Genomic DNA, 26,800 nt, shown 5'->3' on the forward strand with positions numbered 1-26,800 from the left:
CCGCCCCGCGGCGTGGACACCGCCTCCCCCCCATCTCCCATTCACCCACCGGGGCGGGGGTCGCGGCAGGGGATGCTTGGGGACGGGATAAGAGTTCGGGAACGGTAGCGAGCAACAGGCTGTGGGGGTGGGACAGGGCACGGGGTCCTGGGAAGGGCCGCCGCTCCCCCCAGCCCCCCAGCCTTGCCCAAGCCAAACCCCAGCGGAGCGGGGCGGCACAGCCTCTGCTCCGCACGGACCAGCGTTCCCGCTTTTAAGACCCTCAAACAACGCGGCCTGTCCCAGTGCCCCCGCCGTGCCCCGCTGCCCCCACCGCGAGCTCCTGCGCCTCCTTGGCTCCCTCGGGAGCCCCCGGGGCGCCCTGCCATCCTGCTGGGCTCGGTGTTATCTCAGCGAGATCCCGCCCGACAGCCTCTGGCCTTGTGGCTTTGTTCCCATCCCGCAGCGCCTGTTCTTACCTAGAGCGTCGCACCTATAGCGGAGAGACTCAGGGCAGAGGAGTCCTCGAGTCTCCTCCGAGCTCTGGCTCCTGCGTGCCGCTCTGGAACTGCAGATGGCCGGGAGCAGCGGTGCTGCGCCTCTGTGTTGTACAGCCCTCAACAGATTTAGTTTGCCTGACAAATAAGCCATGGTGAGGTATCCGCGTTTCCTCCACCTCCTTCATGCATTCTGGTAAGTAATCCAAACTCGGGGTTTGGAATTTGGATTTCCCTATTTCTACTCTGCGGGCCAGTTTTGCAAGAGCCCCTTGTCTGCAAACACAGGGCCCACTTCTACACAGAGGTTGCAAAATAGAAGATGTTATCAAAACCTATGTGGCTGCTCCCATCTGTTACCCCAAATTACGAGGTTTATAACATCATCAGATTTAATTCTACTCCTGCAGAACCCTACAGAAACATCCCAGGATTCTTTTTCTTTTTTTTTTTTTTTTTTTTTTTTTCCAGTCTTGTCTTGCTTCCTTACCCTTCCACCCGCACCCACCTCTCATGGGTACGGAACTTTCTGGTTGTACCAGTTCACTCAGCTCAGCCTGCACGTTGACATTTACAAGTATTCCGCTGCCTTGTAAACTTCTCCTCACTGCCTGCCCTTTGCTGGAAACAGAGCAGAAGGCTTTAGCGGAAAGAAACTGCCACGTGTATGCCAAAGATCCAAACCACCCAAGGCAGGCCAAATTCTAGGTTATTGTGTTTAACTGTTCCTTTAATATACATTTAAATCAAGAAATACAGTCCACAACCATAAATTTAAGTATAGGTTCATGCAGGCTTATTAGAACAAACTTTAAGCTGTCAACATTTACTCTAAAAGTACTGGTAAATGTTACATTCGCTAGTTAGCGTTTGGATGATTGCTCGAGCAATTATTGTTTTGGTAGAAATGACATTTTTGAATGTTATCATTTCTACCCAAAATCACTGGCCCATTTAGGCAGCAGGCTGCCTCTGTACTGAAGCAAGACCACAGGAATAATATTATTATTGCCTTGACAAGTAGCCTTAGAAAAAAGAAAAAACCAAAACAACAAACAAACCACTGCAAGTGAAAGGAACCGTATATTTTTCCACTTTAATTGTGTTCTAGACAGTGTTCTTCCTGGAAAGTTCATTCCTTTAAAAACTAGCCCAGGAAATGTCAATGGAAAGACAGGGAATTAGCAGAGTGCTAAGCATGCACAGAGTACGGTAGGCACTATTTGTCTCTGATTTCTGTGCTGGCCAAGCTCTCTCATTACTGGAGTGCTCTGGTTGCTTATTTCAATGACTCCCTTTCGCTCCATGGACGAGCTGCCCTTCTGGAGTTCAGACCGTTTGCAGAAATTGCTGTTTTTTCTCTCCTTACTGTCATTCATGTTGCACTCTCTGCCTCTTGTTTTGAAGGAAAACTGGATGACCAGATCAACTGCTCTCCAAACTCTCTCAGGATCTTCTTTAGCAAGAGTCCTCACCAGTCCTTCCTGACTTTGCTTCTCTTTTTTCGACCTCCTGGGCTAACCCTCACTCCCTCTACATCATGCTATGTGTTTTCATAGAATAGTTTGGGTTGGAAGGGACCTTAAATATCATCCAGTTCCAACCCCCCTGCCGTGAGCAGGGACACCTCCCACTAGATCAGGCTGCCCAAGGCCCCATCCAACCTGGCCTTGAATACCTCCAGGGATGGGGTATCCACAGCTTCCCCGGGCAACCTGTGCCAGCGCCTCATCACCCTCACGGTGAAGGAATTCTTCCTTATGTATAGTCTAAACCTGTCCCTCTCCAGTTTATACCCATTGCCCCCCATCCTATCACTACAAGCCTTTGTGAACAGTCTCTCCCCAGCTTTCTTATAGCCCATTTCATGTACTGGAAGGTCGCTACAAGGTCTCCTCAGAGCCTTCTCTTCTCCAGGCTGAACACCCCAACTCTCTCATCCTGTCCTCGTATGGGAGGTGCTCCAGCCCTCTGATCATCTTTGTAGCCCTCCTCTGGACCCGTTCCAACAGCTCCATATGCTTCTTGTGTTGAAGATTCCAGCGCTGGACACAATACTCCAGATGAGGTCTCACAGGAGAGGAACAGAGACATTTTGGTCCTTCTGCTCAGGTCTGCAAGTGCCTCCCTGCACCCTGTCATTAATACCCCTCCCCTGACCGGTGCGCGTTAATAACCGAACAATTAACGCTCCTAACGCAACGCTGTTTCCCTCGGCCGCCCCAGCAGCACCTGACCCGCCCCCCCTTTCCCGCTGCTGCGCTCCCCCGCAGGGCTCCCCGCGGCGCTGCTCCTGCCGCTAGGCGTCCTCGGGCCGTGCGCGGGGGGAGCCGGCTGCTGCCCGCAGCCTCGGCGCAGCCCAGCCAGGCTTCTAAAAGCCGGGCGGCCTTTCCCGTGAAAACTTAGGACGGTGGCTGGCTGTGCTCACAGGTAACAGAGATGTAATATTTTGTACGCCAAGAACAATATTTGCATTTGCTCACTGGGTTTTCTTTTAAAGCCTCGTTTTATAAAGCACTTTGGATGCAAATCAGCTCTCTCCAACAAGATTTTACTGTTTCGCCTGCTATCCCAAAGAACACTATGCTAAAAAAACCTGCCAGAAGTTATCTGTAAATCATAGCATTTCCTTATCCTCTGAAAAACCTCTAGCGCATCCCTAGCAGACTGCAGTGGTGAGATTAACTCCTTCCTGCACACGGGGTGAATTCAGCTCTCTGCGTACTCTGCCTACAGCCTGTGTAGAAGGTCTTAATTTAGACATGAGAAATGCTTAGGCATTCTGCTCTGTAAGTCCTGCATTGCATGTGAATAAAAAGATATTTCTCGGCTGACAGACTGTACTTCATGGTGGAACCGTGCTACCTTAACAGGCCTAAATGGTTACGGCCAACAAGTTAAATGTGTTTAGGTTGCATTCCCAAAATTATACATTATCTGCACCTTGACAAGATCCAGCACACTGATATGTGTGAGGGTTTTGCCGTTAGGAGGGTCTGGAGGCTTGCTGTGATCACTACTTTTTTTTCATTGTTACTTTTTTTTCTCCCTCATTCTCTCACTCCTCCAGTATCATTCCTTTTGGCTTCCAGGCTACCATCTGTGTACCCCCAGGGAGTCAACAAGAGAATAACAAGGGCCAGAAACCAGAACACAGGTGAAAAGAGGTAAATAGGAGCTTCTTGCAACAATAAAGGGCTGTTCAGGGCTCAGGAGCATGAGGGCAACTGGGGTAAGAGGAATCCCCTGCCCAAACTAAAAACTGATAAACATAAAAATGTAATTGAAAGGGTGGGGAGAAAGGAGGAGACTGCTTTTCTCTTCACTTTCTAATTCTTCCAGGATGTCCGCGTTTTTCTTGACTTGTCTAGTAAACGACACTTACTTGCCCCAGATTTGGGATAAGTGACTTACAGCAGGACAGCCCCGACTTTGACAATATGGACCCAGTTCAGCTGTGGGCCAGATAACATACAAGCAGAAGCCAGACAGAAGACACCCCACAGGCCACAGCTTGGAAGGCTCTGATTAAGAGGGAGTGCCAACTTTTTCCTGCAGTATCTTTTCTTCACTCCTCCTCATCATGTTTAATTTCAAAGTACCCAGCTCAGCCACATTTGAAGCCAGTCTTTAGGCACTATTAATATGCACGGAGTTGTTCCAACATCTCCTACAGACTGTTTGTTTCCAGTGATGCAAAGACAACTCTAACAACAAAAATGGACTTTTCTATTTGTTGTTGGGGAAGTGGGTTAGAGTGGGATCCTTGGAAGTGGTGCTGGAGGTGGAGCAATAGTCCAGTAGCCACATGAGGAGGCACGTTTTGCTGACACAAGGCACTCATGAATAGGCAAGTTGAAGAAAGTTTAGGTTTGTTTCCTCAGTCTTGGGTACAAGCCTAGAATTCCAGGTGAAGTAAGAGCTGAGCACAAGATCTCACCAATGCATAAAGATGTCATCTCACACACAAATCTTTTCGCTGACATTGCTCAGTATTTCCTGATGTAGTTAATGAGGTGAGGCATCCTGCAGGGGAATTCTGGCTATGTCTCTGGAGCAATCTCAAGTCACACTGGTCACACCAGAGGAAAGATGTGAGCAGTAGCAGGGAGGCAGCCGCTGGCTTCACACGCTGCCTGTGAATAACCATGCCATCCATGAGCTGCTGCAAAGCTCAGCACTGCAGGCAGATCCCCAGAGTTCATGCTTCTGTAGATCCAGCAGCCCTGGAGCCAGACACACTCACACACACACAGAGCCTGGGGACACAAGAGCTCTTATTACAGTAACCACAACTGTTCAGCAGTTTCTTGTACCTCAGAGTAGGCTAAGGGTGGATTTTGCTCTTCTAACCCCAAGTTGCCCTTTAATTTGGACATCAGGTGTGTGAAACCATGTATTCACAATCTACGAAGTGCCTGTTTCACATCTTGCTCATAAAGTGCAAGCACAATTTATTGCAATACTAATATTTCATCCCAGTGGCTTCGCTAAACTATGAGCAATTCAGTGAAACAAAACATCCTCTGTATCTTCTGCAACTGGTTTTGAAAGCCCAGATGGGGGGAAATACTATTGGTTTTAATTGCCAATATCCTTCACATTAATCCCCTGTTAACCAAAGGAGCATACAGTATTTCATCTCACTTCCTCTAGTTTACTTACTACTGCCTCTCTTCTCTGTGGTTTAGCAGCAGGAAACCACTAGAGGAGACATATCCAGATAAGATTAAACAACATAATATTATCATCTTTACTATAACCAGGCTGAATGTTTTTGTGCTAGATGCTGAAATGAGATTCACAGCTGTTTTGGCTTCCATTTACTGTGGAAAGAAGCCATTCTTTTATTTCCACGCTGTTTCACTAATTCCCCAACAATTTCACTTGTGACAGAGCATTCTTTTTTTTCCTTCACTGTAATGTGCATCAGATAATAAGCTAGGTGCACCCTAGTTGAATGTAACAGGAAGCAGAACCTGGGTGACCTGGCAGTGGACATATCTCCAAGGGTAAGACGATGGTCAAGCAAGGCATCTGTAGCCTCTCCTCTGCCAAGGAGCTCCTGGAAAGCCACCAAGTGTCTTTCTTCTGGTGATGGCAAGACAAAAGCGCACCTGACTCAATACAGTTCTACTACAGCTTCCACCTGAGGGTCTTTCAATGGACACAAAGTCTTTAAAATACATATGTGAAAGAAAAGAGGCACACAGAAGCAGGAAAAAGGTGATTTTTTTTTCTTGCACTTTCATTTTGCACTGTGCTCATCAAACTATACCGTGGACATTTCGAGTCTGAATCCTCTATGTCTTGCCATGCTGGGTAACATATAACCAATCTGCAGCAGTGTGGGTTGACTTGGATAAAGCCAGTGAAATTTGTACGCGTCACATATATATCTTTTTACTGGGACTGGGGCAGTAATATTTAACACAAATATTCAGTTTCTACTTGCAAAAACATCTCCCACAGTTTTTTTTTTACGGGATCAGCACTCTTACCCACTTCCAGCGGAGTTCTGCTGTACTCTTTATCAGAAACCTTCAATGACTTGAAAAGACATCTCTAATCCCTTAGCTGTTTCACAGATACTGAGACTGCATTCATTCCTGAGGAATTTCTCCTGCCAGGTAACAGAAAGTTCACCCAGTAAGGGAATCTCCTCACTGTAAATAATTTGCAACATCTGACTCTGCTGGGGAGGGAGGTAAAAGGACTGAAGTAAATTGGCATGATGAGGCATGTGAATGAAGTCAGCCATGGAGGAAAGAGGAAAGGCAGCCGAGGCATCAAGAGACAGGCTGCTTCAGAACATCTCCTGGGCAACATCGGCTGGCAGATCTCTTAATGTCTGCATCTTAGGTTAGGCAAACTGATAATACGCACCAAAATTCCATTATAATTATCACAGAGTTCAGTTTTTATTATAACCAATCCTCTTTCTTCTTGTTGCTATTAATTCAACCAGCACGTTTTCTGGGACTGACATTTTCCAGACTTGATTTTACCACATGACAAGTTTGAAGTATTTGAAAGATAAAAGAAAATCAGTGGAGCTGTGTAAAGATAATTTTCCACATGGTCCAACTAGAACTTTTGCACTTGACTATCTCAGAAAAAATCTGAAATCGGAAACTATAAACATAATTATTTTGTAAAAATCCTCAGCTCTTGATAGATAAGTGTACAGAGATAATTTTTTAAAAAGTTTTATAGTTTTGGCATTTCTTATTTGGCAGTTTTACTGTGTTCATTAAGATTTTCATTTTAAGGTGTTTTAATAAGATATAATTGGATGCATTGTTTCTCAAATGAAATAGGAGATTGTATACATTTAGAATAGATAACTCTTTCAATATCCGAGGCGGGCCGAAAAGGAGAAGACGCTATGAAATCTCTATTGATCTCACTACACTAATCTAATTTATTTGGGAAAGACTTAAGATGGTGGTGGAAAGTATGGAAAATCCATTGATAGAGATTGATCTTTGTTAAGGACATTCTACTGGAAGAAAATTTGCTAATATTTTTTTCAATCTCCCATAAAGTCTTAGACTTTAGCGCTCTAAAGGCTCATTTGTGATAATCTAGTCTGACCTCCTGTATGTGACATGCCATTGAACTTCTGTGAATTAATTTATGTTTCAACTAGGTGTCTTCTAGAAAAATTTCCAGTCCTTCTATATGTGTTCTCATTGATGGGAAATTCAGTGTCCTTGGTAAATTGTTTCAATTGCTTTTGCTACGTTGTTCCTAGTTTGAACTGTCTGCCTTTCAGTTAATGCATCTTATTATACCTTTGTCCACTATACCGAAAAGTTGATTCCTGCCGCGTGCTCAGTGCTGGCATGTATATGCAGTTTGTACATACAGTCTGTAACGGAGTTACTCCTCAGTCAGTTCTATTATAAAGGAAACAGCACACTCAGCATTTTTCACTATGATCTGTTTTTCGTTTCTCATAATAATTCCCCTGGCTTTTCTCAGAATCATTTTCCCTTTGAGGTTGTTCTAAATTCCTTCCTGAAATACGGGAGAATGTAGATGCCATACTGTCAAGGACCCCAGGGAGATGCCTCCCTCAAGCATGGTTCTTTGTTAAGTTGCTATTGACCTCCTTATTTACTTTTCAAATTGTGCCAATAGAATTTAAGCTCCCATTCTACGTCACATCTCCAAATTCTCATTTTTAAGGTATTCAGTTTGAAACAGCAGAATGATAGGAAAAAATCATGGCTTATTCTGTAGGCCTATTGCATATAATTGCCCTTCTGACCAATATTTGGAGTTGAAATGCAGAACATTTTAATTCACAGAAGGATTCCTAGGTCTTACAGAAGTCATTTGTTTTAGTTCACTGAACTATATCTAGTGTAATCAAAATACAAATTCACTTATTTTGATAATTCTCACATGGCCCGAAGCTGTACTTAATGCTTTATCTTTAGGGTTATGTGATGGATGATGAGGCCTCACCTAGATCACATACACGTGAAATTAATTTCACCGGTAAGTCTGGCTCACATGAGAGCAGCAAAGGTGAGTAATCTTGAAACTGGGCTCCATAATAACCTCTGAACTTCTGCTCTTGTTCTGTGCTGTGACATCCCGCTGGTAGCACTATTTTTTTTCTGCACTTTCCCAGCAGAAAACACTTTTCCCCTTAGAATTCACAAAGGATGCAAACTGGAGATCACTAGACCCTAAATGTTTGCCTTTCATTTGGTGCCAGATGCAATATGTATCTGATCCATCTGCTAGTGGTCTTTGGAGAAGGTATTTGCTTCTGCTCATTGAAAACTGTTGGAAAGAATGATAACTTGGATTTTAACTGCTCAAATGCTTGAAGAACCTGGACACACCCTTTGCCCACATAGTATGTCTCATGGTATTTTGTAATTGCTGTATCTTGTCTTTCATCTACCTCACAAGCTGTGGGCATTTTTCACAAATTATCTCTTCTTTGTCATCCACAGCTCCATTTTCTCGTTTTGCAGCCTGCTAAATTGGTAACAGTGTAGCAGGAAACAAAGAGTTTCTGACTCATCTATCAGGAGACATGTAACAGTTCAGCGAGGTTTGTTTTTCTACTATGACTCTTCACCAGGCACTTGAAGTAGTGTGAGGACGTCACCTTTATGCTTCTGATGCTGCATTAAAACTCCTGAATTCACCCAGCATTCTGCCTCAAAAATGAGCAAGCCACAGAAGAAACATTGCAAATACCCCTCAGGCTTCTGTGTTCTTAAGTTTTAGGTGATTCCAGCCAAATTCTGGTGCTCTTTGACCTGATTTTGCTCAGCACCAACTTGTTATTTACTTGATTTTGGCAGGGAGCCTTGGTACCCCAGGAGAGCCAACATGCTAGCAGCTTCACTCGGCTGCCTGCCTGCTCTGGGGTACTTTCTGCATAGGGGCAACAACAGGTTTGAGCAGTAAAAGTTTGAGTTAGTCAAGCCAAGAGAGGACATTACGGCAAAGGCTTTATTGCTCAGCCAGCTGGTGTCAACCTGAGCAGCTCTGCTACCCACAGCTACTTAGGTGGCCAGTTTGCACAATGATTCAGCCACTAGTAGACATGTTTACCTTGCCAGGCCTGGAAAAAAAAAGGCTATCATCTCAGGTTCTCTGGTCTGGCTACTGGCATTGGTGGGGCATCATGGGAGGGTTACAACAGACACACATGGCATTAGCTGAGACCCGCTATTTTCGGTTGCAGCTAATTTGATCTTTAATTGCTTGTATATTTGAGAAACTTAAGAACACATCAGCTTCTCTTTCTTTCTTTTCTTTCTTTTTCTTTTTCTTCTCAGTTTTATCACTTCCATTTGTTACTGTTGCTTTCCTCATTTTATGCTAGAAGGTTATTTCAAGTGAGTGACTGGATTTGACAGCCTGCCACTGTGGACACAGGAGAACTGGAGCAGCCAGGTGACCACATAATCTTGCTCTTTTGGCCTGATTGAAATCTTATGGATGTTGTAGGTGTGTTTTAGTTTTCTTCATTGGAGTCTTACAGCAAGCATCTGGTAGACAGAGAAGGAGAAAGAAGTATGGTACACACCTTTCAAACGCCAGACGACATTGGTCTTTTCCCTCTCTTCTCCTCCCTGCTTGACAAACCGCTGGTTCAGAATTTGGGTACATTTACAAATCACCGTGGAGTTGGTCTAAACTTGGCGAGGTTGCCCTAAAGCCAGAGCAGGAGGTGTGCCAGCCAGGCGGGGCAGTGCAGTACCCAGAATAGTAAGCTGAGCTGAGGGAGCAGGTCTGTGGAATCTGGTAGTGTAACAGCCACAGGGCTGTACTGCTTTCAAGACACTTAGGTCCACAGAGTACTAAATTTAGTCACACAGATTTATTGCTGCAAACTTGGTCAAAAGTAGGTCTTTGTACGATGCTTCACAGAACAAGGCAAACATTCCCATCCCTTTTTTTTTTTCCATGGTTTTATTACTGTTATTCTATTTTGCCTTCTCTCTAAATCAGATGCAGATTGAAATGAAAAGATCATTCATCCATTAAATAGATCAGTGGAACAGTAGCATTCACCATGGGTTTTTACCTGGTTTACTGGTTGGTTGATAATGTAATTACTCTCTGCATAGTGGCCAAAAACGAGCAGGCATGTGGATCAAGTTTCCAAAGAGTTTTCCATAGATTCAGTAAATGAGGCAGTAACACATGGGTAATCTCCTAATTCTCATTGCTTTTGAAAGGCTAGTTCTTCTGTTGATACCATCTTCTAAGTTTTGAGCAAGCATAACTGTACTAAGAGAAAATTATTTCTTTCTCTGGCCTACTTTGCTTTTCACACACAGTACAAAGGGAGATTCTGGCTACTCATAAATATCTTGCTGAGTGCAGTGAGGTATACTGCCTGTCAAAGCAGTGTCACTCCATGGTGAGTTACAAAAAAGTGATAAATTGGCTTTTGTTCTTGCAATATGCCTTTTACCTTTCCCCAAACAGGAACTCCCACCTCATTTTGCATATGTTTTTACTGTGGATGGAGCCAAGCCCAGATACTCACTGCAGAAGTGATCATGAGTTCTTTATTTCAGGTTGCTTTAAACTTGAGAAAGGTTGAGAAAATAGTTCCAAAAGACCATGCAACTCCACTCAGTAAAGGAGCAAAGACAACTCAAAATAAAGGAAAGGAAAATACATTTAGTCTGATTATTTGTTTTGGTAGTTGAAAGTTAATTGTAATTATGCCTAATGCCTTATGAAAATATTGCCCTACAGCCGGTTGAAGTAGGCCACTCTTGAAATAATGAAGACATAGTAACATGAGATAATGCTGCTATGCATACTCCTAAATCTGTCCTGAGCAGTGAGGAAGATCCATCTTTCCTTGTGCAAACAGTGGCTTGCTCTGGTTAAGTGCTAAATATAGTAACACAGCTTCAGCTCTGCTGTCTCCATCTAGGTCTTTGAGGACAGTTGCCTTTACTGCATGCAATGTGGCAACCCAGGTGCTGACCTGCTTTGCACAATGGTGAAGAAAAGATGGGAGCCAGTGCCCTTTTTTGCACAGGTCAGTCCTGAGGAAGTCAAAAACAGTTGATGGTCTTGCTCACAAAGGTAGCACAAGGCATCCCACTTGGGGCAGGGCTGTGCAAGTACCTCATAAGCTGCAAGCGTCTCCCCAGGGTTTCCAGAGACAGGATTCCTGTCCTATGTGTGCTGGGAAGCTTCTTGGTAAACAGTCTAATACTGGGTTCAGGAGCATTCAGGCAAGCGTCATGTTTAAGGCATGGAGCACCCTGCCCGCTATTCATCAGCAAGCTGCCACAGCTCTGGCACTGTCTTTTGACAGCCTTGTAGTGTGAGGATGAAGCAGCAGCACAGTAGCAGTGTCACAAGGCACTACGTACTGCGGTGTTGCTGCAAGCAGGATGTGTGCTGAAGAAGAGTGGTGCATGGGGCGGGGGGGGGGGAAGAGTAAATCTAGGATTCCAGCACAGATAGTGGCCCTGAGGCAGGTTCCCAGGAGACTAGCAGAGATCCTTTCAGAAGGGGTGCAGAGAAAGACGAAAGCACTCTTAGGAGAATGAAGCCTTCTTGCAGAATGGCTTGTCAAACCTCAAGATGTGAGAATGATCAACTTCTGCAGTCTGCCCCTGGCTGTGTGAACTAGTCAGAGTCTTGTGTTTCCAGACAGAAAGGTATAAGACATGCTTGCTTTCCCTAGTGCTCTGGAAGTGATTACCTAGCTCGCATTTCTTCTGTTTAAGTATAACTGCTAACTTTCTCACCCCAGCCCAGCTCCCTGTGAAATGAGCAGTAAAACTCCCACCACCTCCAGCTGGAATAGGATCAAGCGCAGGACAGAGATAGCCTTTTGAATATCTGGTGACATGAAAATACAACTTTTTGTTTACATAGCATGTCTTTTTTAAAATGGTGACACACATGCATTGTCTGAAGTCAGCCCCCCTCCCCCCCCCCCCCCCCCGAGTTCCGCGACCAAGAGGCATTACCCATGAGCTGGTGGTGCTCCACTGTTGGATTCCAATGCATTAGCAGGGGAGGAGAGCTCTCTTTATGAAACGAATTAGGAAACCAGGAGCACCTCCAGAAAAGTAAAGAATACTATAAAAAGAACAAGCTTTGTCCTTCTGTAGAAACAGGAACTTCTGTTCCACTCTATTCGTGAATTGTATTACCGGCATTATTACTTATTATAATAGCATTCAAATGTTTTCTTGGATTTCCCTTCACAATTATTCTATGAGAAGTTGGAACATGTTTTCCCTACTTTACAGATGGAAATAGTAACAGAAGATAATAAGGGATATATTCAAGGTGACAGGAAACCTTTGACACAGCCAAGAACTGAATGCAGGTCTCCAGTGTCTTGCTCTGCTTTCCCCCTCACATAGGTTGTAGGGTCAGGGTCTGGCAGGGGCTCTGCCCAGGGCAGTGCTGCATAGAGAAAGCTACACCGGCACAGGGAGCCACGGTGCTCTTCCCAGCTCAGTTTCCTATGGGTCTCAGCAACAGACCAGCTCAGTGCTGCTTTTTTTTTTTTTTTTTTTCTTTTTTAATGTTGGTTTCGGTACCTAAAATAGTTTCTTGGGTATTTCTATCGTAGTACGGTTGCATAAGCCAACTTCCTGCAACTCTCTGCCAGCTTCACATCTGGATGCTCTGGACACCGGAGGAGCAGCCAGCACTGAGGAGCCTCAAGGTGATGTAAAACCAGTATTTGTTGCTTTTCTGACAGTGCCTAAATGTTACACTTGACTGACAGCAGTTTTTATTACTGTAAGATCCCACCTGGAATAATTTAGAAAGTCAAAGAGCAGTAACAGAAAGTTGTTCTAGAGGACAGGATCTGTTGTTTAAACAACTGATAAGGCTATAAGAAAATCAAAGGGGGAAGAGAGAAATAAGAATGGGCAAAGAAAAGAATAAAGTGTACCGGGTAGGCTTGAAACAAGTTTACATAAGGCTTGATGGTGATGCTCTTACTCATAATTAATGGTATGTTTACGAATGTGGGGTGAACTATTACTGACTTTAGGGCATCAAAATCAGATCCATCAGGCTCTAGAAAAGAAAGCTACTTTCTAGAAACATCCTTTAAAATTAACAGGTCAGTGAAACTGTTTTAGCCCTGGAAAACAGGTCAATCTACTCTGAATTTTTTAAGCAGGTGATGCTTTGAAATGGCCACATCTGATGCTTTTAAGAGTGATTCACAGTGATGCTTGAATTGAGAAAGAAAAGGAATGGCACACTAAATATATATGAAAAGAGAGAGCACACCCAAATTTAGCTCCAGTTTTTCTTTTGCAGTGATCTGGCAGCAATGGGAAGCTATGGTGGGTACAATCATCTTATCTAGCTTAAGCTGTCAAAAAAAAAAGAAAAAGAAAAGTTGAGGAAAAAGCTAGGCACTGTGTTTTGTCTCTAAAATATTCTGAGGCAAGGCAGCAGATGACACTGATATCTGGACAACTGCTATGTGTCACCTGATGGTTCCTTCAGGTAAAAAAAAAAAAAAAAGAGTTCAATGAACTCTTGAAAAAGTTGAGCCAAAACCTTTAGCAACTCCAGCTGAATTTTCCAAGACGAACAGAGTGTTTTGCCAGGAGGCTGCAAGGAGTGGAGAGAAAGGTGTGTATATTACATTTGCTTAAATAAACCACACAACTGGCACTGTGGAAAGAGTAAGACATTAAAAAAAAATTGTGAATGCAAGCTTATCAAAGCTTCTCATTTCAGCATCTCTCAGCATGAAGGACTGTATCTTCCTGCAAAATAGATTTATAGTAGGACTACTAATTTATCCTCTTTTTATACTGCCTTATGTAGGTTCATAAACTGCAACTGGTGAAACTGGAATTCAGAAGGACAACTGAGATGAGAGGACATTAAGAGACTTTCACTGAAGCATGTGTCACAGCAGAGAAGTGAGCACAAGGCCTCCTCTTCCACATCACTGTTAAGTCATCATCTATCTATTCACCCTGACTACACATGAGGGACACTGCCAACCCAGCAAAATGCACTGGCAATTTTCTGCTCCTCAAAAAAAGCCACAAAAGCAATGTTGAGACCAGTGGTTGGCACCAGGAGAAAATCAAACAGCCTCAGTCTGCCAGACGAGATAACAACACACGGGGAAGGTGTGGAAAGCATTGTTAAAATGGCTGGGAATGTTCAAAGTGAAGAAACTGGATAATTATCAACATAAGACCTGATTGTCCTGTTGTACTGGTTTTATGATAGCATAACTGCTGACTGTGAAAGAGTTGCTTCTGATTCAGACTGAAGTAAGCACTTCGTGAACATCGTGATGAGAACCATCAGAAGGTCTGAGCTTGCTCTTGATCCTGGTACACCTCTGTGTATCTGAGTCATGAACTGTCATGAGAGTCAAGACTTGAGAATCCTTGAATCTTTGTCACCCACTCTTCTGACTAGACAAACCAAACCTGTGCTCCAGTTGCTTCCTGCAGGGGCACTACTTAAGCTTTTTCTGAGAATACTTGTGACTGAAGTACACTTTCTTTATTCCTTTGCAATGCAGAACATAGCCATGGCCAGTGAGTTACTTCATCTGGCTCCTTGCTCTTAGTGCCGCTCTTGTACCAACACCAGTGCTGAGCAAGCACATTCAAGTGACGCAGCAGATCATACTTTCAGGTGAGGTGCTTCATAATTCCATCTGTTATCATATCAATGTCCATGTCACCCCAGAAGAGGCAGCAGCAGGCACAAGTGTGTGTCAGATGAAAGTAGTATACTTAGTAAAATGCAGACTTTTATTTGTTTTTATCTTTCATCAGCTTTTGAGAGAAGTTCTGTGGCTACAGTTATACCAGCACCCTAGAAAGACATAAATATTCTGCCCTGTTTAGAAGTCTTACAGTAAGGGCCTTCTGCTTGCCTCCAGGACAGCTGCTTGTGTTGAGCAGCAGTAATAGCTACGCCTACAGATAGCCCTGCCATTTTAGTGGTGAAAGCGCTGATGGATGTCATGACAGTCTTTCAACTTCTCCCTCTTGGTTCTGTCTGATGGACCATAAATTAAAAGAACTAGTCATCCATAAAGTGCCATTGTCAAATTCTACACCTACTGCAACAATCTGAACTGGTTCTTGTATTTTAAGGAGAAATTTCCTCCAATAATTTAATATGAACTATTCTAGTCCTTTGTGCCTCGCTAGCAACACATTAAATAACACCTATAACAAATGCAGCTTCAACTGAAAATCAGCACACATTGAATGTGTCATAAAGACAACTAAGATTTTCATTTCCGCTTTAAAAAGCCAGAAATCCTATGGTTTGTGTATTTTTGAGTTGCAGGCACATCCCGAGGCAAATAACTCAACCAAAGGATTTCCAAGAGCCAGCTCTTATCTAGAGGGCATGAAATGGAAGTGTTAATAGCACCAATATATAGGTGTCAGTGTCACTGCAATAATTGCACTACAAGTCAGAGGCTGACACCTTCATAAAAGAAAGTGTCAAAACAGTAGAAATCAAGGCTATGAGATTTTCTTCACTTACGAAAACAGGCCTTGAACATTGAAATGTTCAACTGAAATTTGCTTCTATATTTAAGATGAAAATTAAAACTGACCTATTTTCACTAAGAAAAATGCATGGAATTGTCATGTCAGCATCATCAGGACAGACATTAAGAGAGTAAGTGCAGTAGGCTTATCTATCCCAGGTGACAAGCACTCATGGTCTGCGAGCCACCTAGTCCCACGGAGTTAAGGCTCTGTCTTACTATGGAACAAAGACATTTGCAATGTTTCAGGTAAGGTTACCTGCATTTTTTTGTAAAAAAAAAAAAAGACCAGCTGTTGCAAAAGCAGAAGCATTTGCAAATCTATGTGAAATGCAATCTAATCAAAATGGGATTCCTAACTCTAAAGAGGGATTCTTTGGTTGCTCTCCTTTATTTTCCTTTTTTTTTTTTTTTTAATCTGTATTGTTCTTATTTCCTCTGACCAGAATTGACCACAATGCTTTGGACTTCAAGAATGATAGTCTGAAGATCTGATAATAAGTGAGTGCAACTAAAAGAAGAACCCAAATCAGAATTTCTTTGAAATGTTTTGATTTTTATAAAGCAGCAAAAGTCAACAGGTTTAGGACTGATATCTGCCTTCAGTAAATCTTTCACTTACTTCACTTCACTAAAATTTGTAGTTTATTTTGTGTCACAACAAAGAAATTAATCACTCTCAAATAGTATAAGTAAGTGGAAATTAGGATCTTAGCCCAATCTGAAGTCAAATCACTCTTGTTAGCAATATGACTAAGTATGTGTGATTTTCTGATCTTCTCAAAGCAAAATGAATATGAAGGACAGAGACAGATTATTTGTCTGATCATTTCACCTGATCTTTGATGCAAGCATTGATTTCTGTATGGCAGTCCTTGGCATTCAGTTCTTTGGTCTCTGCAAATCAGAATTCATAAACAATGGTAATTTCCTCCAATGTAGGGAAATAAATCATGGGACAGATGGGATGATCAGTCGTGATCAAGAGATAAAAGTAGAAAAAACCTGGATAAGTTTTCACTCTCAGCAAACACAGCCGCTGAGAGAAGGGAGCATGTTCTAGTTCCCTGCTTAACTCCACTTCCTTGGGTGGCAAGCTGCAATGGCATCACAACAGCCAAAGGCACGGAGTACAAATACAGGGAGCACTCTCTAAGGCCAAGTCTTGTGTCTATGATCTGGTAACTGTACTGTTCCCACAAAGTTGCCAATAGAAGCAAGCAGCTTTTTTAGCGGTTGACAATATAGGCAGAAGGAGGAAGAAGAGGAGGTAAGCAGCTTGTGAGAGAAAGTATAAAGAAGGAGGGGAAAAAGAGGGAAATAAGCAGGAAGGTGGAAGAGAAGGGTTGAAGGTTTGCTGCTCAGCATGCTGGAGCATAATGAAATCAACAAGTCCTGGGCATCGCTTCCAACACCCACATGGGCATGCTCCAGGCCTGTCTTCTTTACTTCCCCCTGGCTGGCTGCTGAGTTAATAAGAGATCTTTTCTTCATTGCCTTTTATTTCACTCTTGGTTCCTGGAGTTGCAACAGCTGAAGACGGGTAACAGTTACAAACACAAGTCCATCTCTAGTGTAAAAGAACTGACTTGAGATATGCTAGCATTAAGCTTTTCTTGCTTTCAGAGCAATTTTGAAAAGGTCTTCACAGGCAGACATCCATCTGCAGAACATGTTTGTGTCACAACAAAGAAATTCGTTAAGTGAGTTAAGTCACTGATGCATGTGTTTAGTGTGCTAGTCTATGTACACCATCTCCCAGAAACACCAGCAAAAGTATAAACTAAGTTTATGAGGGGGCTTGCTTCCCTGGTCGGTTAGCTGATGACTTTTTCATGTATGTCCCTGCTCAGAAAAATGCAGACACTCCTCACCCCATTACTGTGCACTGTACTTGATGAGTGCTGATGAAAAGATGACTCTTTTATTTAAGACTCTAGAGGATGTTGAGCTGTTTCAAAAATTGAGGGAATTCTGTTGAAGGCTAATTCAGTCAGATTGGAACCCATGAGATGTCAATTTTCATTCAAGTCTCACCCATGCAATTCAAGAAACCATTGCCAAGAACATTGATTAGCGCAGAAATGGGGGAGCAGCAGAAGTGTAGTACATTTTGCATGTACGAAAGGCAATTCTGGCCTCTGCAATGTGGAGCAGATTGATGCTTTGTGTGAAGGTGACACCATCGAAAGCGGCAAATGGAGAACTGCAGGTGTAACTCCTCACTCCCCAAACCCTGCTCTGTTACAGCACTAGTGAAGTACAATTTACTTCTGGATGTATTTCTGAAATGAGAAGTTGCTCTTACATTTGAATATGTGTTAGAAAAGAAAGCTGTAAATGGAAAAAACTCCCTAATGTGCCTCTATGCTGCAAATGGCCATCACATTAGCTTCCAAGGATGTAATTAAGTTTCGGCTCAGTCTGTCTTATAGCCAAAAATTCAATGCTGAGGTTTATTTTAATTTAACCTTTTTCCCCAGCTCTGAATATTGCATTGTTTAGTTCTGCAGATGAAAAAAATGCTGTAAGTACCTAGGTACAGTTTAAAAAAAAAAATTTCCACAGATTTTCACAGAAGTGCAAGTGGATATTCTGTTAGTTGGTGTATTTACATTTGGGATTTTGTCTGGCTTTCACATATCTCAGCACCTCATAAGGATTACTCAATTTATCTTTACAAAACCAAGTGATGCAGCCTGGTTGCCTTGGGCCTCTGTGTTCAGCCTATCCTTTATAGTAACTTCTGCCTTTCTTGTCATTTGTTGCCTTCTGCACCTTAGCCAATGCACAATTTTAGCAGGATTTATTCACTACAAACAAATTAAGCCTCTGTCAACATTCCTGTAAGACAGGGGAGAGCTCTCACTCCTAACAGTCAGAGACACTGAACAATTTCTCCAAGATCAGAAAGAACATCCATGGTCAAGGGAAGAGTTATCTTATCTCTCCTGGATCTCAGTCCAGTGTTTTAACCACAGAACTTTGTTACCCCAGTAAATAATCAGTAAGCCAACAAAGCATGAAGGGAAGATATTGTAAGTCACCTTCCCCAGCGTTGACTGTACCGGTACCTCTTAGGCAAAGGAGAACATTACGGATGACCATGTGGGCTACACATTCTTTTAAATGGTGTCACACCTTCAGAACAGTTAACTGAATGTATATTTACTGCCACATGCCTATATGAAGTTCTGCCCTAAATAAACTAGTAGCATCAATCCAATACAAAGTAGATAAGTGATCAAGATGCAGAAGTTACCATCGGAGCTGGTGCATGTTGGCACTGGTCACTAAAGAGGCTGGGATGTGTGTATTACGCAAAGTGGTAATCACAAACAACATGCCAGGGCAGAGTGCAGAAGGCTGCACCTATGTGGCCAGCGTCACAGCTTTCAATGCATAAGTAGAAGATTACAGTTTCATGGACCAGGAAGTAGTAGCATAAATTTCAGTCCAGTAGAAAAAGGAGAAGAATTAAAGAAACAAACCAAACAGGGCAAATCAAAACTAGGGAGTGACAAAGGTAGTGAGTTTCCCAGAACTGCATACAATGATAGTTAGGCACTAGCAATGTAAAAAAAGCATTCATTTCTTGAAAATAATTTGAAAGCAAACAAATGTTCTTTGACCCATAGAGTGCTGCTGCCAAGATCCGTATACAAAATATTCAATTGATTTGCACAACGGTGAACAGTTGGCATTTTGTTTTCCTCTAATTAGACTGTTCCAAACCTGAATACAAATCTTGAGTCCTCCAGCTTCAATATGTTTTCCCTCTGCATGCTTTAGTTTCTCATGCCCGTGTTATTTAATGGTCTCTGCCCTTGCTTCCTTCTAAACTTTGGTCTTTTTCAAATCATGTAGAAGATGCATCATCTCCAGTAGAAAAATCTTTAGCCATCTCATTCATTCCAAACAATTACTATCCGAACAGATAGTAGTAGTTAAATCAGTATGAGATCCACTGACCTCAAAAAAAATATAGAACTCTTATACCAGCTGAAATGCAATCCTATGTTTTGAGACAGTATCAAATAATATTTCCTAATCAACATGGCATTTAGCATTTCCAGCCTTGGTTCAAGTATTTGACCTATTCTTTTGTGGCTTGAAGGGTTGCAGAAGTTCAACATTTATTGTGATTTTGATGTAGCAATACCCAAAGGCCTCTACTAGAATCAGGATCCTGTTCTTTTTGGTGCTTTTAAATGTGCAAGAAAAGGAAATGGGTCAGTAAAAACCTTACAATCAAATGAGTAGGCAAAGCTACCAGGCTTGTTCTAATGAGGGAACTGGGAAGTGTACCAACAGTGCATTTTCCATTCCATTTCGTAAAATGGAAAGGAGTAGCAAAATCTGCAGCTCTTTTAAGTAATTATGTATGTGTACCCCAAAAACAGAGCTTTTTACTACAACTCAGCAGACTGAGTAGAAAACATCTATGTAAAAAATACAAATTAAAATCCTTGCTCTCTCTGGAATTGTCCATTCAGATTCTTATAAAGAATGCTGTAGCAAAATAATTGTAGCTGCAAACAGAAAATCTTGTCAGTGTAAAATACAAGGAAAAGGTCTGTATTTAGATGAGAGAGAGACACAGTTATGAAGGAACTTCGTCTGAGATCTGTCAGGTGCCCCTGGCATTGCCAAGGTACCCACTGATCTGCAGGCCAGTACAACAGCAACAAGATCACCCTCTCAGTCTTTTTAGAGATGTAGGCTAGAAGGAGCAGACAGCATCAAGAAAATTTTACACAGACAGGCAACTCTTTTTCAGGTGTTTTTACCTGGATGCTAGTAGCATCAAATACATCTGTAGCCCATCCCCATCATACAATAAAACAAGCAGCTGATTTTCCTTTTTGTAATTTTGCATGTCAGTGTAGCTTGATTTATATACAGGAAAACAAGAAGACCATTAAGGATGAAAATAATTGAACATAAGGGCAATGAGGAAGACTGATGTAAACTCATCTCATAAAATGATTTTTCTCTTCTTACAATCCTTACTACTTGTTTGAGATTTATGAGCTCGAAGAAATCATAAAACTATGGGTGTAAAGAGACAGGCTATTGGAAAGAAGAGGAAGAAGACTTAGATCTTTATTTTAGCCTTTGCACCCAAAGGGCACAGAAACAATGATCCTCTGTGTTATTTTTCATTTTCAAAGGGATTTGCATTATTGCCTAATTCATCCTCATTACCACCCTCAGAGAAAATAATAATGTTGTAATGTGGTTACAACAAAGGCTTTGGACAATTTGTTCCAACAGTTTCACTATAACAGTAAATAAAACTACAATCTACTTATTGCCTGTAATAATCTAAATCACTCTACCTACAATACCATATTTTATACAAATGAGGGTTTGATAGGTTTGGGTTCTGAGCATTTTGTCCTACGGCCTACTAAAATGTGAACAAGTCATGTCTAAATCAATGAGATATCAGTTCATCAGGTAATTTAAGTATATGCTTGGCTTCAAGTCATGTACTTGATTTAAACTGTAGCCTCTTGAAAGCATTTTTCCACGTCATCTGAAGGACAGAGAAAATTCAGCAGAAAGATTAGGAAAATTGTATGGAAGTATTTCATAGCAGATGAACATTGCTACCTGACTCAGTTGCAGGGATAGAGAGAGGCCCTGGGACAAAAGGTGCAGGGGTAACATGCACCTCTCTTAGCTGTAAATGATTACAGCGTAGACATGCACTTCAAAACTACTCTTTAGGGTCTCTCTGTAGTGAACAGAGAAAGAAACTTCTCTAAGTGCAGCTGTGATCAATCTCATCCTAAGGTAGATAGCAGGACAGAAAAAAAATCAATCATGACCTTTAGTCACCTCTTTCTCTCCACCTTTTATGAAGGAAGTTATCCCAAAGGCAGGCACTTAACACTGCAGTCCTCTAACATTAGGTGAGATTAGATCCCTTTCATTGTCCCCAGGAGGAAGCTCTTCTGCAAAGACATGGAATCATATTTGTATTTTTTCTTGAAATAGTCTCAGATTCTACTTTTGCCTCTAGTCATCCATCCTACTTAGGACCCATCCTCTCAATTCTCTGCCTTCAAAGATCCTCAAATGTGAGCCTGACATTGGCGATGTGTACTTGCCCATTCTTTCTTTTGTGACAGTGGTGCTACTGTAACAACTGCAGCAGCTGAATACCAGATGTGTCCTCAGTGTTCAGCCAGGAATTCTGCGGCTGCAAGAAAATGTAGTAAAATATTCAGAAGCAAAACGATCACCAAAGCCAATGAGGTGCAGCACGACTTGTATGGATCTATAGTCTTCAGTATCAAAAAATACAATTCTGTCAATAAATAAATGAACAAATATACGACTAATTGATTCCTATGTGTGACTTATTCCTACTTAGTTCAAAGCATTTTGAAGTGTCTGTTGTATCTTGAGTACTTTTAATCCTGGAAATTCAAATTGCTCAATTCAGTCAAACACCTTTATTCTGAGATATGATTCATTCCCAGGTGAAGTAACAGTCTAGAGCTGAACAGAAACTAGAACCCAGCCCTTGGGGGGTCTAGTGCTATATTTAAAATGCACTTTTCTCAACCTAGAAGCCCACACTCCAGCTGTTCAAAGACTTCTACAGGTTCTTTACTGTATGCTAGGCCTCTGCTTCCAGAGATGTCAAGAAGATTGTGCACAGTGTTTGATGTTAATTGTGGCTATGAATCTCGTCAGACTGGCTCTTAGATACTCAGCCCCACAAGGTTCTCGGCATTCTGGCCCCAATCTATCAATCAGAACAATTATTCATGTCGTCTACTCTTTTGACTGAAGTGATAAATATCTGGTAACAAAAAAATCTGATTCGTTGTATAGTATGATTTTCTGTGTCGTCAAAGAGCGGCTTAGAGCTCATCCTTTATATGGTAAGATTTTCCTTCTGCAGAATTAAACTGAAGTGCATGAAACTCAGGTGGATAAAAGAGATGAGTTGATGGCAAAGTGGACCGTGTATGGCAATGTTTATTTCCTAGAAGAAAGTACTTAGCAAGGGAATTGCATCAAGAGTGTGTATTTCAAAAAACACACTCTCATATTCTTTCTGTATGCACTGAAATGACTATTTTATTCAGTACTCTGATGAACATTTTGTCCCATAGCTAAACCAAGTTTGTTAATGTTAAGGCGTGTATTTTACAGACAGCTTAATTTTACTCCTACCTTGGCAAGTATTTCAACTTGCATCTTGCCAATTTTAACATAACTCAGCAGCTTCATCGTGTGCAAAGTACAGAATAGCACATAGGTGCAAAACTACACGGATGCTGATTGTGTTTTAAAAAACAGGAAGGTCAAATGTGGTCATGGGAATTTCCTTCAAACCTATATAAGGCATCAGCCATATGCAGCCTTCTGTGACAATTTTATGCGGTATCAGATTTTTTCCCATGTCTAAATAAGTCCACGGTGAATGGGAAACATCATGTTCTTTTTATGATGAGTGTGATGTTACTAGTAATTTGTTGCATTAAGGCTGGTTTGTCAGTTGTCTCTAATTTGAACAGCTACTCACTTGTTCTAAATCTGGGGTTGGCACCTTCAGCAAACTGTATGAATTTGCATCCTTAGAGCTATCAAGAGTGGGATTCACCAGGCCTTAAGGCATCTGTCAACATACATTTGCAGCTGAGCTAGGCTAAGCTAGGTCCTTTTATAGGCTTTGGAGAGAAATCAATAATTTTAGGGAATGAGTCATCTAATCAGTTTTGGATACGTGAAAGGAAAACACCACTTCTTTTGACTTTAAAGAGAAGTTAATGTTACTAACTCAGAGATATCTACTCAGAGTAGCTCTTTCATAGCTTCATTTATGAGCAACTTCTATTGATGTGTTATGTCCCAGCACAAGTTGAGATAGACTGATTCCCTGGAAGATAGAGTTTACTTTCCCACAGACACATGTAGAGTAATGTAGAGCATCCAGTTTACACGACCAATAGCAAGCAAGGCTATATTCAACTAAGATAACTAAAAACAGGCTGAAAAAGAAGGTCATAACACTCTTTAGTTTTGGTGCCTTCTATTTCTTCCACTCCTATTTTCAAGATCCCTAAACAGGACTTTCAGGCCCTGCTCCTTTATTTTCTGAGAAAGCTGAAGGCTGCATAAGGTTCAAACGTACATTTGCCGAATAATCCTCATCCTCAGTAAGAAATTACAGAAAATGGCACTGAGCTTGCAGAGCACAGAAATATTCAAGTGACATCAGAGATCAAAGGGAGCACAGAAAAGCAATGATGTCTTTGCCTCCAATATTAAGAGCAAAGCAAAATTATCTCCCCATGTGCATAGCTGACCTGCATTTAACAACTGTATGCCTGAATGAAAGTGAGTTTCCAAACTGAGTGTTCTTCTAGGATTTCGTCATCAGTTATTTCACTTTTTAATTTCTCCTTTTTAAAGACGAGGATCTCAGAAATTTTATGCATAAGAACATTCTGGAAGAAATACCCAAAGGCAACAAAAGGTTTTCTCCAAGATCCCAATGCTGGCTGTGGAACTAAAGAAGTAAACATCAATTTCTTATATAAATATCCAATGATGCAACCATCCTACTAGGTCAAGGACCATTCAGAATCAATGCCAAAGGCAATCAGGCCAAATACACTTTAAACATATGTCACAGAAAGGAGAAGAGGAAAGTCTTGAAAACGGTTAACCAAACAGTCCAGCTGCTGTGTAATGCAGACTGACCTCAGAAGATACTTGCTTCTCAAGGCAAGGGGAGATTTGACAGGTAATGAGAAAAACAAGGACCATTAAGCAAAAAAACCAGTTACTACATATTTGATGTTTCATCTAAAATACCTTCCAGAAATGACCTCTTTCCCCTTTCAATGAAGAAATCCGTGGAAACATCAGTAGAGTACCGGCCCCAAAGAGCCAGCTGCTCTGCAAAAAATTCCAGTTTCCTCTTCCCAAAGATAGAGATGCACTTCCTACTTGCATTTGAATTAATTTCCCTGCGTATTTACAGATGAAACAACAGGTGCAGCAACTATTTTTACGATTTTTGTTTCCTAAGGTTATTCTTTAAAAGCCATCTTTCTTTTCCTCTACATTTATCATTGTTTGCCTGTGGGGATCTGAAAGCAAGGCATGTACATCTGTATATACTGTAAGTGTGGCCAGCCCTTTTGCTGTAGTGAGTGAGCAATAAGGAAGAGAAAATAAATACATAAAAAAACCCTGAAAAACATCCAACTTATCAAGTCAGCAATGACTTTCAGACAGGAATCAACACACTTCTTGTTGTTTGCACAAATACATACCTGAAGGACTGGTGCCAGTGTATTGAGGCTTTATTTCAGGCTTACATCACCGTAAGGAGAGTGAATTGTGGTGCCCAAAAAAATGTTGAACAGAAGTGAAGTAAGCCTGAGGCTCATGTAATGTGCTGCATTGATAGAGTACTGCATCTCAGAGGCATTGTACCAAAGCATACCAATAATAATCAGCCATCAAAGGGGAATATTCATCAAATTAAAGATTTTAAGTCCTTGAACTGGATGGCTCACTGGTGTATGTTGTCACAGTTCCATTTAGTTCAGTGAAATTGTACTTGAGACACCTTGCAGGTCCAGCCTCTTTTCTTTTTTCCATTACTGCTGATTCTTAAATCAAGGTAGTGAAATCACCCAACTTAGGAAGGGCAAGCAGGTTCAGTATTTGTCACAAGTTCCTAGTTACAGTTTGCAATAGCTTTTTCAAACTTTCTAGCAGCTTGGTTGGCCAGAATCAGTGCGCCAGACTCCTGACAACAAGCTTGCTCTAGACATTATGGTAATTTCCATTACCTATTAGCTCCTGATGTAAAGACGTGACCCTTTATTACGCCCCAGAGGTGGCAAATGTGCACCGGTACCAGCACTCAGTCTCTAAGACACTACCTGTTGAGGCCTTTGGACATAGACCACTTACTGTCACTCACAGCTCAGACACCACAGCACACTAAACTATGCTGAGTCTTGCTTTTATAGGACAAATTATGCCCTCCTGTCTTCCACAGAGACTAAACAGAATAAAATTAGAAAGGTAGGCATCCCTTCGAGTCACCCCTCAGACAAGCATCTTTACTCTCATTTCAGCTCAATTCACAGCCTTCTCAAGTACAAAAGGTACCTGAAAATTAACAACAGCCAAAACCCTGCTCATTGAAAGTCAGGAGAAAGTAAAGAGCTAAAGATATCCCTCAATACACACTAAAGCAGGCATTACTGCTACAGGATTATTTAAGCAACAAATCTCCCTCCTCTCCCCAAATTCTACAGAAAGAGAAGCTCACAAGCTACTAGAAGCCATGAGGGATTTGAATGAGGCCCAGAAACAGGGTTTTGAGTTGTGCCTGTCAATAAGAGACTCATATGGCTGATGATGGGTCTGCAGGTAAATCCTTCAGGGTTGTATCAGGACTCAATAGAAGCCCCAGGGCAAGGTAAGGGATATCTGGATGTCCCACTGCCGGGACTGTCACCTTCAGTACAACACTTGCTTATGTGACCAAATGTAAATGTACAGCTTTCAAGATTAATTTTGTAGCATGGCACTCAGCTTGCTATTTCACCGATGAGGTGGCTCTGTATGAACATAGCTTTGGAAGCCCCTACCCTGGAATTGTCTCCACCAGGATAATGTGTTAGAGCAGTTATTCGGAGTCCACAGGAGTCACACTAGTCCTGCTTTGACATCAGCAGCCTGGTACTTTCATCATAAGCGAAAATGTCAGGCAGGCTAAGGCAGCCTAATGACAGTCATACCAATGCCGACTCAAGAGCAACCTCAGGATTCCAGTTTCTGAGTCAGTGGTGACTGGAGACATTACACTGGTAATGGGTTTCTTATCTGAGGATGAGGTACTATCTTATTGCAGCAGCCCAGTGACTCATCCTGAGAGTATCTGCACTACTATTTGTCTAGCAGAGAACGGTGATAGTTAGTGGGGGGAAAATGGCCCTGTTTCAAAGAAGTGAAGTAGTTGTATGATAGCAGTAATAATTTACTTCTGCAAAGTGCCTCTTATTATGAAGAATCACTCATCAGATTATATATGTGTCTACATAGGGATCAATCAGTTCCCTCTTCAGGGGACATGGCAACTGTTCTGCATCAGCAGAGCTGCACAGAAACGTTTTAGAAGACAAGTAAAGAAAGAGCTTCTCCAATTTAGCACACAGAAAGAGGATATTGAGCAGGGAAAAGCATCCAAGGCATAATTACAAAAATTTGTCTCTTCAAACAGGAGGCTCTCATA

The 26,800-nt window shown here is 41.9% G+C and overlaps 1 long non-coding RNA gene across 2 annotated transcripts; it reads left to right on the forward strand.

Annotated features, from left to right (window-relative positions):
* The first annotated feature begins 463 nt into the window (after window positions 1-463).
* Window positions 464-21,851, forward strand: LOC128851634 (uncharacterized). 2 transcript variants are annotated; one of them, XR_008448993.1, is made up of 5 exons: window positions 464-672; window positions 10,909-11,016; window positions 12,577-12,672; window positions 13,803-15,762; window positions 15,960-21,851. It is a non-coding gene; the product is annotated as an uncharacterized LOC128851634 (long non-coding RNA). The 2 variants fall into 2 exon arrangements; XR_008448992.1 differs by lacking the exon at window positions 464-672 and having other exon boundaries at window positions 9,439-11,016.
* The last annotated feature ends 4,949 nt before the right edge of the window (window positions 21,852-26,800 follow it).

The sequence above is a fragment of the Cuculus canorus genome, chromosome 3 (assembly GCF_017976375.1).
Source record: "Cuculus canorus isolate bCucCan1 chromosome 3, bCucCan1.pri, whole genome shotgun sequence".
In the NCBI taxonomy this organism is placed as follows: domain Eukaryota; kingdom Metazoa; phylum Chordata; class Aves; order Cuculiformes; family Cuculidae; genus Cuculus; species Cuculus canorus.